The following is an 11,354-nucleotide window of genomic DNA, read 5'->3' on the forward strand; positions in this document are numbered from 1 at the left end:
TACAAAAGAAGCATTCTCAGCTGTGTATTGTGAGTGGGAGACATCAAATATGAAGCTTATATACTGACCTCTAGAGAGTTCAGACCCAGGGAGGGAGAATTGTGTACTTCACCAGGCAGCCACCCTTTCCCATGCCAGGGAACACGGAGTTTCCTGACTTTCCAGTAGATGTTTTCTGCAAGCCTGCTGCTACCAAAGGGTGCATCTTCAAACCTCACCTGCCCCTACAAGAGCTGCAGGAAAAGGGCTGGGATTCTTGGGTGGATCAACAATAAATGCATTGTTTGGTACCTGGTTTTCCTTCTCTCTGAGCATCGCTTCTAGAAATGAAATAATCATTGCTGGATGATACCCAGAAATATCTCTCTCATCAGCCTCCGGGAAATGTAAGTACTCATTTCAGAGATGGGGGAAATGGAGAGAGCTCACCAGGGCACAACGATGACAAGTCCTGCCTCCTGGCTGCCTGCTTTTTGTTTTCTTGAGATGTTGGTGAAGAGGCAATTGTGGTGATTGTGAGGAAGACCAAACACAACCTCGTCAGCTTGGGCTGGGAATAGCAGGGCTGGAGACGGTGGCACAGGAGACCATCTGGCTTTACGTCTTCTCCAGAAGTAAGTTAGCTCAGTGGGCTGCAACAGGGTTCATATGAGTTTGGGCCACTGGATTTTGAGATTGCAGAGTTAGCCTGGCTTTGAGCCCAGGGTCTTGCACAAAGCCTCTGAGCCTTGCAGCACAGCAGACTCACCCTGGTGAGAAGAGCTGTTGTGACACACGCAGTGCTGGGGGAAAGGTGTGAAACACAGAAATGGTGGGGATGGTTGGCTCACGGCTTCCTTAATGACTGTGGTTCTGATGTGTGGTGTGGCAGGGGTAGCAGTACAGCTGATCTTGGTGCTGATGAACTTGGTGATGATCTTCTCCATAGTGCTGTGCTGCTGCGATAGTCTGCTCTGCGCTGCTGAGATGGGGTCTGGCTGTCCAGCCCAGACCTCAGCGATGTGAAGCAGTGGGCAAGGTCCATTCTTAGTCTGTCTTCCTGACTGCATTGTGTCTCTCCCATGGGCTCAGCTAGACTGAAGTCACTTGAAGACCAGGAAAGTTTGGAAGCAACTCTCTTCAGCATCGGCCCCTCTGAGCACTCCCTAGATGGCTTTGCCTCCCCCAGCACCTGCTTCATCTGCACACAAAGGACTGCTTGCATGCTGCTGGTGCTGCCTTTCCAGGAGTGAGACACTGCATCCATAAGGCTGCCACAAGCAAGATCTCCCCCTGTTCTCCAGGGGCTGGGATGTGGAGGTGGTGTAGAAGGTCACCAGACTGCCACGTAGCTGTTCCCTGGAGGTAGGATGGGTTGCTTATCATAATTTGGATTCAATAGCTCTGAGATCAAAGCACTGCCTGCTTTTCCTGCAGGTATGAGTAGGATTTCAAAGAAAAGGTCTTATGCTCAATTTGTTCTTATGGCCCATGAGCGATCCTGGATGTGCTATGTACTGGGGCTGCTCCTGAGAAATGGTTGGAGAGGGCAGCCACCATTTATCAGCTCGTGACCTACTGCCAAAGGGGTTTTGGTAGTGTTGAGCAATCTGTATTTTCTTTGCAGCCCCTGACGAGTATTAGAGGACCTTCCTGTGGTGTTTCAGTGAGTCTTGACTCACTGAGGAGTGGCCTCCCTTTGGAGGGGAAAGTTGGTGCTGAGCACCCAGCACATCATACAGACTGGTGGATGCTTAGTCCCAGTTTGGTCCTGGGTAGCTCACGCCCTCTATCACACCTGTTTCATGTGGGGTGTTGGTGCGGCATGGGGGAGTATCACCATCCCCATAAGCACATTTCCCAGCTATGAGGAGCAGACCCAAAGTGGCTGAACGTTGCACCCGTGTTACAGGTGGTAGGAGGCTGCAGATCTGCACATTGTGCAGGTCCAGGTCAGCCTCTCTGTGACCTCCAGTGCTGTTCCCTCCTCCTTCCATGTTCAAAATATCAGGGTGCTGCTTCCTCTCCAGTTAAACAAGCAGAAGTAGCCTTTCCTTCCTGAATTAGAGTATGTTGCCATGACAGCAGCTCAGAGCAATGGGTGAGCAGGAGGTGAAGTAGCTGTCCCTCTTGGAGGGATGGAGAGAAAATATCCTGGGTTGCCTTTCTAACACCTCTTCTCCCCCTGTCCCACCAGCTCTGGGATGGGAGACCTATCTCCTTCATACAGTTTAGTTTAGGGCAAGAGCCTGCAGAGCAAAGGTCTGCAAGGAGGGATGTTTGTAGACTGCAGGTCTCCTTCCCTCGCCTTCCTCTAAGACTTCACTCACCCCTGTACCCTCCATGCTCCAAGCAGCATATTTTTCCTGGACCTGTGCCTAAATGTTGCCTTTTGGTCTCAGCCATATGACACATCACGTCTTCTGGAATAGAGGGTGGAGGGTGGGGAAATACGGTAGAGGAGTTAGGCTTATCCTCCTTGAAGCCAGATAAAGTCTGCAACGGATAGTGAATCTCTCTTCCTGCCTGGCCGGATTACCTGCTGTTGTAGCAGGACCTTTGATCTCCAGTGCCGTGTCCTCTGTGCGTGGTGTGGAATGAAGGAGGTGCTGGGTGAGTGGCCGCTGACCCTCCCTGTGTCTGACTCTGCTCTAGGAAGATCTGCCTGGATGCTTTGCTAGGCAGGGTGGTCTGCAACAGCTTGGGTAGAGCAAGGCTACTGTCTGGGCAAAGCAGGATGAGCTGGAAGAAGCAGAAAAGAAGGAGCCTAAGTGTGCATCTGCAATTCCCCATGGCTTTCTCTGGAGCTCAGAGGAAGCCCTGATAACACACCAGGCAGAGGGTGAAGATCTTCCCAGGGCTCATGCTGGGAAACCTTGCATGAGCAAACCATGCAAGCAAACCTTGGTGAGGAGGCTGCCAGGGCAGTTTTGAAGGTACACTGGCATTCCTCTGAGATGCTTTTGGAGCACATCCAGAGCAGAAGTCCTTGCCTACAGGACCATCCTTGCTTCCTAGTCCTCAGATAGTGATGCTGCACTTGGGTACCCTTTGTAATCTAGGACATGGTGGCATCTGCTTGGTGTGTGTGATCAGAGGAATTGGGAGCAAGATTTCAGTCCCAGTTTTTGCCTCTTTTCCAAACCCACGAGGACAGCTGTCGGTAGCTACACAAGACAGAGGAATGGGGAGATGGTGACATGGGTAATGTGGAGCAAGAGAGTGGCAGTTTCTCACCTCATGGGTGGCTGTGAGTGCTTCTGAGTCTATTCATAGCTCTGTCACAGGCAGGGTGCTGTCTAGATGCTCTTCACTTGCCTTGTCTCTTGAGACATGAAGTTTTTGCTCTTGTTGAGAAATGAGGATTCAGCAGCACCTTCCTCTCCACAGACCCACACCGGCCAGGCACAGGCAGCGCAATTCCTATCTTGTCATAATCACCTTCCTTATCTAATGATCGAGGTGTTTCTATTGAGAGAATAGCCACAGCAGAGACCCGAGTCCCTGGTGATGGCCTCCATCTCCCTCATTCCTATGGGAGCTATAGGCATCAATTTTGGTGCTAAAACCCACTTTCTTGCAGCAGGGACGATTCAGTGGTGTGCAGCGTAGACTATCTAGACTGGAGGTTGAATGGATTTGCTGGCCCCAGGCACCCTCCTAGTCCTGCATGTACCCGAGTCACAAAGACTACATGTTCTGTGTGTTGGCATATGGCTTTGTAGATGTGAAACTCAGAGGGAACTGCAAGCGGTGACCTTTGAGCATACTGTGCCATTGCTGTAGAAACACATCCCAACTTTGTTCTTCCTCCATTTCAGGTTTTTTGTCTGCCTACTGTCAAGTCTTAAAAAAACATGGGCGTGCCAAGCTTTGGTGAGGGTTCACATGGAGCTGATGTAATGGGAATCTTGGAGCCTCCTCTGGTGAAAAAAAGATCCAACACCTTTAGGATAGTATGTTTCAGGAGCAGGATAGTTAAAGAAGGAGAGTCCTCCCTGTGGTAAGAAATCACAGGAAGCAAGGATACATCCGTCTGGACCATTGCAATTCTGCTATTCTCTTTTCTTCTTCCAGGCTCCTCAACCCTCTTTCCCCTCTGGCTTGCTCTGGGTAGTTTTGAATGCCACGTGAATCGATACTTTTAATTAGCTGCCATTCCTAATTTCTGCTTTATTGCTTGAGTAAGCAAATTAAAAGCGAGCATGTTGTGGTGAACTGTTACCCTGGATGGGCGGTAAGCGCAGGCTTTTTCTTGCCCCCAGGAGGACTGGGAGGCTGTCAGGCACTGGGACAGGAGCTGAGAGGGATATAGGGGAGAGGGGGAATGTGAAGGAGCTGGAGAAACGTCTGGCTTCTTTGGGGTGCTGGGAGGACCTGAGTGAAGATCTCCTGGTTGAGATGAGGCACTTGGGGCTGCCCAGCTCTCTGCTAGGTGGCCAAGCTCCTCTTTACCTCTCTGCTTGGTTTTCACTTTGGGGAAAGCCTCTGGACTGAGAAGGTGCAGCTAGGATGGGCACACAGAAGGGTTTTGCCAAGTTGAAACAGCCCCCCACATTACCAAGTTTTGGGATTCCACAGCGGAGCAGAATTTGGGGGGCTGTCAGACACATGCCAGCCTTCAGGGTGGTACCTGTCTCATCTACCCCCAGAAACATGCTGGGGGAGGCTGCAGGAGATGGAGAAAATTGGGGTGGACCCTGCTTTGGTTTGGTATGTGGCTGCGATCTTGCTTGCTGGCAGGTACTCTGAAGTCAGCCCTTTCTTAGCCCTGCAGCATCTTTCCCAGCCCTGCTCAGAGCCAGGTCACTGCTGTGGTAAGATCCATGGTGTCTGCAGGTATGAAGCCCCAGCAGCCACAGGGGGATGTCTGCTGCCCTGCAAAGGGATCCTGCTGACCCCAAATTGTGTGAGAAAAGGGCTTTCTGCTGCTACAGGGACTCAGCGTGGTGTAATGCCCTCAGGGGCTTATATCAACTGGTAACACACTGCCATCTCCATAGTTATAGAGGTGCTTTCCCATGGACAGACTTGTCTTTTGCAGAGATTTAAAGCCTCCCTTTGCTGATTCTGACCCGGGCTGGTCCTGAGGTTCTGGCTCAGCTACCTGGAGCATGGCTGATGTGAACTCCTTGACCTGCCTCTGTAGCAGTATCAGCGTCAGATAGCTACTAAAGCTCTGTGCTTTTCTGCTTTTCTGCTGTGCCTTCATGTGCCAATGGCTTTGATGCTAGGTGGGACTAGTTGCTGAAGGGGTTTTGAGAAGTCACAATAGTCTTTGTGGACATGGTACAAGGCGGGGGCAGTCAGTTAGTCTGTGCCGTGACCCACAAACATCGTTTTTCATGAGGGAGAGCTGGAAGGCACTGGCTCTGACTTTGCCCCAAGGAAGGTCTCTGTGAAGGGGGTGGTACTGAACAATTGGAAGGGTGTCAACTCCCTGTATCCCATCCATCCTGGTGAGGCAAGGCAGGACTGAGATAAGTTACCCGAGCTGGGGGATTTTATCCACCAAATGCCAAACACCTTCTTACGCCAAACCAAGGATTTATTGTTAGTCTATATAAAACTTTAAACAATACAACCAAAAATGCAATGAACAGTTATTATTAGTCCAGTAAAATAATATGAACACTGTCAACCTATCAATTTTACAATCAATACTTAACAAATGCCAGCAGCAGTGCTGCAGTTCTAAGCTGCTGTGCAAGTAAAGCCGATATTTTCTCCTGCGCCCCTGGTGCTGGGCTCCCCCTGGCCGCCTCGGGGTGCAGGCAGTGGGGGCAATGAGCCATCGCCCTCCTCAGCTCCCTGCCAGGAGCAATGTGCCATTCACTGTGGGGATTTCTTTCTCATCTCACTTGAATCCACTTGGAACAGGTTTTATGCGTTTTCCAACAGGCCTTATGCTCCGCTTTATCTTCACTGCTCTGTGAGTCCATGTTGCATCTAACTTAACTAAATCTGGTGCCTTGCACAAACACAGGACACCTGCTCTCTTTTCTGCTACCCTTGAGAGGGATTTGGCTCAGTGCCCAAGTTTGCATTGCCAGCAGTAAGATGTGGGTAACCCTGGGGTCTTCTGCATCATCTGTGCCCACGTTTTTAAGGCTCAGGTTTATTATGCTGCCACTGCAGCTCATTCTCAGACCTTAGGTAGTTCACCCTGCCTCAACTAAAGACTTTTCAGTAATTTACCAATATCACCATTATGAACAACAGGTGTTATGCTCCACAATGAGCCTCCTCTTCTCCCTTCTTACCCAGACTCTGGTCCCCAGCTTGGTTGTCCCAAGTAGATGCCCCTGGGCCACCCTTCAGTCAACTCATGAATCTCAACTGATGTGAGTTGTGGAGCCCAGGAATGGCTCATGCCCTCCTTCCAGCTCCCTCAGTAAAAGGGAAGTGAAAATGATAATTCTTAAGAAAGTGTTCTGACACAAGCTGTTCTTAGATCTAGCCCCCCCCCCCCATGATACTGGCACATGGACAGTTTGGTCTGGGTCACCTCAGCTGTGTTCCCTGCTTGGTTGCCATTCTCCAGAAGGAAAGGCAGGAGTAGAACAAGTTCTTTGTGGGTTTTCTTCACAGTGCTCAGGGCTGGAGGAGGACCCCGCACTCAGCACCTGGGCTCTCCTGCTCACTCTGCAGCCTGCAGGTAACTCGGAAACCTGCCTTACCTGAGAAAAGCCTACAGGAGCCCTGCCATCTCCCAGTGCTCTCCCCTGCCTGGCTCTCCTGGAACACAGTGAGTCTTATTCCTATTCAGCCCCTTGCAAATCTCATCATTATATGGACGCTCCTAAATTTGGGGCTATTCTGTGTCCTGCTACCTGCATAAAGGCTGCTTTGAGACTTCCTGCTGTGGCCACTTACTGCAGCATCTCCCTGGCTGTGGATGGAGTTGTAAGACTTCTGTGCAAAGTTCTGGCTTGTGCTGGTGTTCTGATAGTGTGCTGGCCTTGAAAGGAAAACTCTGTTAGGAAAATGAAAAGCATTGAATGCAATGCCTTGAATGTAGCTGGGAGGCAAAATGTGGTCTGACAGTTCCTTTGGCTTGTCAGAGCCTCTGAGTGATGGGCGCCAGTGGGCTGCTGGCTTTAAAAATGACCTTTTGTGAAAGACAAATTAAGGGAAAATGTCTCATGAAAAAAACACCCAAACCAACAATTTATGGAAATATTTCTAGTGCAAAGCAATGGCAGAGGTTCCCTGGAAATTGGCCTTGGCTTGATTGCTTTCTGTCAAACATGAAGGGAATAGTTTGTTCTTTCTGTGAGAATGGAGAGTTATGGACTTGTTTGCATAGAGTAGTTGGCTGTTATTTCTTTTCTCCAGCCATGGTCTCGGAGCAGGAGGATGGCAAGGCTCTACTGCTGATAGACCTCAGGCTGAGAGGTTTCCTAGACCCTCATCAGTACAGGTCATGTTCTCCTGGAGCCAAGCAACAGCCCAGAAGATTTCTTGGCTAACACCTCCAAACCCAGTTCTGGCCAGGACTGGCAAGAGCTCTGGTGGCCTCCCCAAGCTGTCTATCACACTGGTGTGCATTGACCCACAGAACTCACCCTCTTGCTCCAGTGCAGGATATTTGGCATTGTTTTTTTCTATGCAACTTGTTCCTTATGTTGATTGCCACTGTGGTCCCCAGCTGCCCCTGGTCCTGTGCCCTCCCAGCTCCATGTCCCCATGTACCAGTCACAGCAGTGATGCAGGGGAGTGGCAACATGTCACCTGGAGGGCTCCAGGCTAAGTTTGGCATCTTCAAAGGCCCTGCTGGAGCAATTGCCTGTGCCTGGAGCCTCCCATTCCCATGGTGCTTCACTGCTTGCTTAAACCCATACCCTTCCTTCCCAACCTGTTCTCTCTTTTTGGACTAGGTTGGCTTTATGCTGCGGGATCTTAAGAGTCTGTGAATTGTACTGATGTTGTCAGTCTTCTCGTGGTCATGATCTGCTGTGGCCCATGTTGGAGCACAGCGGCTTTTAAACCAAGCAAGTCAGCTGAGGAATCCCTGAAAACAAAACTTGCTCGCGGCCGGGAGCATGGAACAAGTTTCCATGCCTCCTTCCTCTGTTCCTATTCTCATCTCATTTTTCTCCTGGTTTTCTCCTGTGGCCTGTTACAAAGCCACAGACTTTCAGGGTCCTGGTTCTGCAATGGTGAGATTTAAGGTTGGTTTAGCCTTTGGCTGCTGCAGAAGTTTGTTCAGAGAAGAGCCAGCACTTACGGAGAGTCCTCGAAGGATTTCTCCACCCTGTGGGAGCTGCGCTTGCACAGTATAGCTGGAGGATACTTATGACAACTGTGGCATTTAGTATGGTGCGAATTCGGGAGGCAGGAGAGGGAAGAGCTGCTGGGACCGTTTTATTGAAGGTGAGACATGTCCAAAAAAAAGAGAGACTCATGCCCTAAGGCTGTAGAGGTTTTCCACTCCAGTACATGGCAACATTGGAGGTGCCAATGAGCTTAGAGTAGAAACAGTACAATAATGAGCAGCTCAATTCCAGATAAGGGAGGAGGAGAGCCTGCAGTCACACACTGCAGGATCTGCCTCTTCTCACCCTACTCTGCTGCTGGAGATAGAGCAAGAAGACATGAGAAGAGGGATCTGGTGACTGCCTGGCTCCTGCTGGGAGTACTGGGATTACTCGTTGCTGTGTAGCTTGAAGAAGCCTGGAAGGACAATTCCTCTGGGACAGTGATAGAGTCCAGTCACCGTTACCCATCCAAGCCCCAGTTTCTCTGCCCAGGAGCATGCCAGATAGCACCAAGCAGGCCTGTAGTGAAACCCTTAATGGGAAGTGCAAGCAGGCATCTTCAAAGTCCACCAGCTTACAAAGAGCATGGGAGTAATATGAACCATTGATTTTGAAGGCCTGGACTATATTCTTACACTAGAATAACCAAAGCTGGGACATAAACCTTCTTTGCATCCTATCCCTTTTTCCTGACCTTCCCAAGAACCCAACAGGACTTCTTAAATAAGGATGTGCCCTTGCAGCCTCATTGTTGTTGTCTTTTTTTTAATGAAAGCAATTTCCATCTGAAGTGCTGGGACTACAACGTCGGGACAGTTTTTATTAGAATCCTCTTCAATCTCTCTCTGCTGCTGGTGGTTGTTTCCTAATCTCTCTCTTTCATAGCTATGGCAGAAGGGCAAAAAAATGATCTTAGCATCAGCATCTTGGCTGTTGCTTGCCCACACAGGGGAATTCTGCTGGTTCAGAGAGAGAAGTGGAAATAGCAGCTTTTCTGTCCCTTTGCTGCTGTGGGCCATAAAATAACCAAGGTTTTAGCCCCAGGATTTTTACTGCACAAGACTCTTGTGACTCAGGATGTGTGCAGAGAAGCATGAAAATATGGACCAGACCCTTTTCAAGTGTCTTAGCTTTGCCAAGGCATGGGGAGGGATGGCCAGGCAATCTGGACATCCATCAGCTCAAGCCCTCTGAAAAGTAGCTGTCTGCTGAGTAAGGAGGGACTTTATCCACCTGCTCTGAGACAGAAAATTCCCTCTCATTCCTCTTGTTCTGCTTGCCACAGCATAGCCCACATTAACGATAATGAGTTAACGAGCCAGGGTAAGTGATAGGGCTCTGTTCTTAGTGTCCTTCCCCACCCTCAATTCACCTTAAAAGACATGAAAGGTGAAAATAAAACAAGAGCAGCTCTGAGGGCACACGTCCATCCTCCCCTTTTTTCAGTCTTTCTTTTATCCTTTCATCTGCCTTTCCCTGTTCCTTGCCTATGCCCATGATCCAGACAACACGGAGAACTGATGCTGCTGTCAAAGATGCCCTTATCTCCAAGGATATGGCTGGTGTTTTGGATTCAGAGACAGCTTTAGAATTGAGGTTCTGACTAATCTCCTCTGATAAGATGTGTCACAGCAGCAGTCACAGGGCAGAGGGTTCGACACGGCAGTTCAGGTGGCTGCTGCCTGATTTATAATTATCCCTTTCCAAGGCACAGTCAAGGGGATGCTCCAGCCCAGCCAATGGGTTGTTTCTTCTTGACAGAAAGCAGCTCTGTCTGTCGGGCTGCTCATCTCCCAGCCCCTGCCCAGGAGCTGTGTGGGTACCACAGGCTGCCACGCCGATCCCTGCTTGGTGGCCTCCTCACTCGGGAAGGGGAAATGCGAGAAAGGAGACCAACGTGAGTTACACATTGTAAAAGAGGACAGGTGTACTGCAGTGAATTGAATTCAGGCAGAAATGAGCACAAAGGAGTTAGATGCATAGATTGGAATGAGGGATCAATAAACCGAGACTAAAGATAGAAAGAGAGATGCACTGAGGGCTGTTGACAGAGAAATAGATGTCACAGCCAGAAAGATCCTCAAATCAGAGAAACATCGAATGAGAGAGATGGAGCTTAGAGAAGGGTCATTTTAAGTGCACTTCACTGCTGGGCCAGGATTAGCCCAGACAATACATGTCTAATGCTTCCATTTTCTCTCCTTGTTTGAACCCCCCTGACTGGTGGGATAGAAGCAGGTCCACTGGTCCCATTCTCAGCTACTGTTAGAGTCAGCCCATTGCATGTTTTGAAAGAATCCTTTCTCATGCCCCAGCTTAGCCTGGCTTTATCCCATCCTCCTTGCTCAAGCCAGGGATTCTGGTTTGGTCCTGCGTGCTGGTGAAAGGCTGTTCGGTGCGATTTTGTAGGGCCGGGCTGCATAACTGCTGCTCTAAAGGTCTCTTGACCAAATCTGTGTGCTGCATAGCCAGATTCCAGATTTGAATCAAGCTTAGCAATAATTAGAACCTGTCTTTCTTTTAAGCCTGTCACTGCCAACGTGAAAGAGTGGCAGTTTTGGAAAAGGATAAGAAGTGTAGAATAAGCAACACTGGGGTGCTCAGGTACGGGATGCCCTCCAGAACACAGTTTGGTGGGCTGAAGAGTAAAGGCTTTCCAAATGTCGATCCCTGGCAGGTTGACTTGTTGCATAAAGCCTGGATCTGGCTGGCTTTGGTTGTTTTTCACCAATCTAATGACCAGTGAGCTTGTTAGGAATTCCCTGAGGCATCATGTAATACCTGTCCTTAGGGGATCCTGCTCCCCAGGTATTCCTAATGTGGCTCTCTGACTAAAAGCCGACTGAGTTTAAGGAAGCCTCATACTCTGGAATTGCTTTACTTCTTAAGGACTGGTCTGAGAAAGGAGTGAAAGAGCAGCTGTAAATTTCCTCTTGTTTTTATTAAATAGGTAAGCTACTCCACATCTTCTTATTTCTCTCTGGGCATTTATTCAAACCCTGTGAAGCCAGTGAAGGCAAGTGAAGTCCACCCTTCTCTTTATATGTCCTAGGAGGCCCACTAGAGGATGTGATGGAGGCACCTTCTCTGGCTCTACAGGCTCCATCACCTCCA

Source organism: Cuculus canorus, chromosome 10 (assembly GCF_017976375.1).
Source record: "Cuculus canorus isolate bCucCan1 chromosome 10, bCucCan1.pri, whole genome shotgun sequence".
Lineage (NCBI taxonomy): Eukaryota > Metazoa > Chordata > Aves > Cuculiformes > Cuculidae > Cuculus > Cuculus canorus.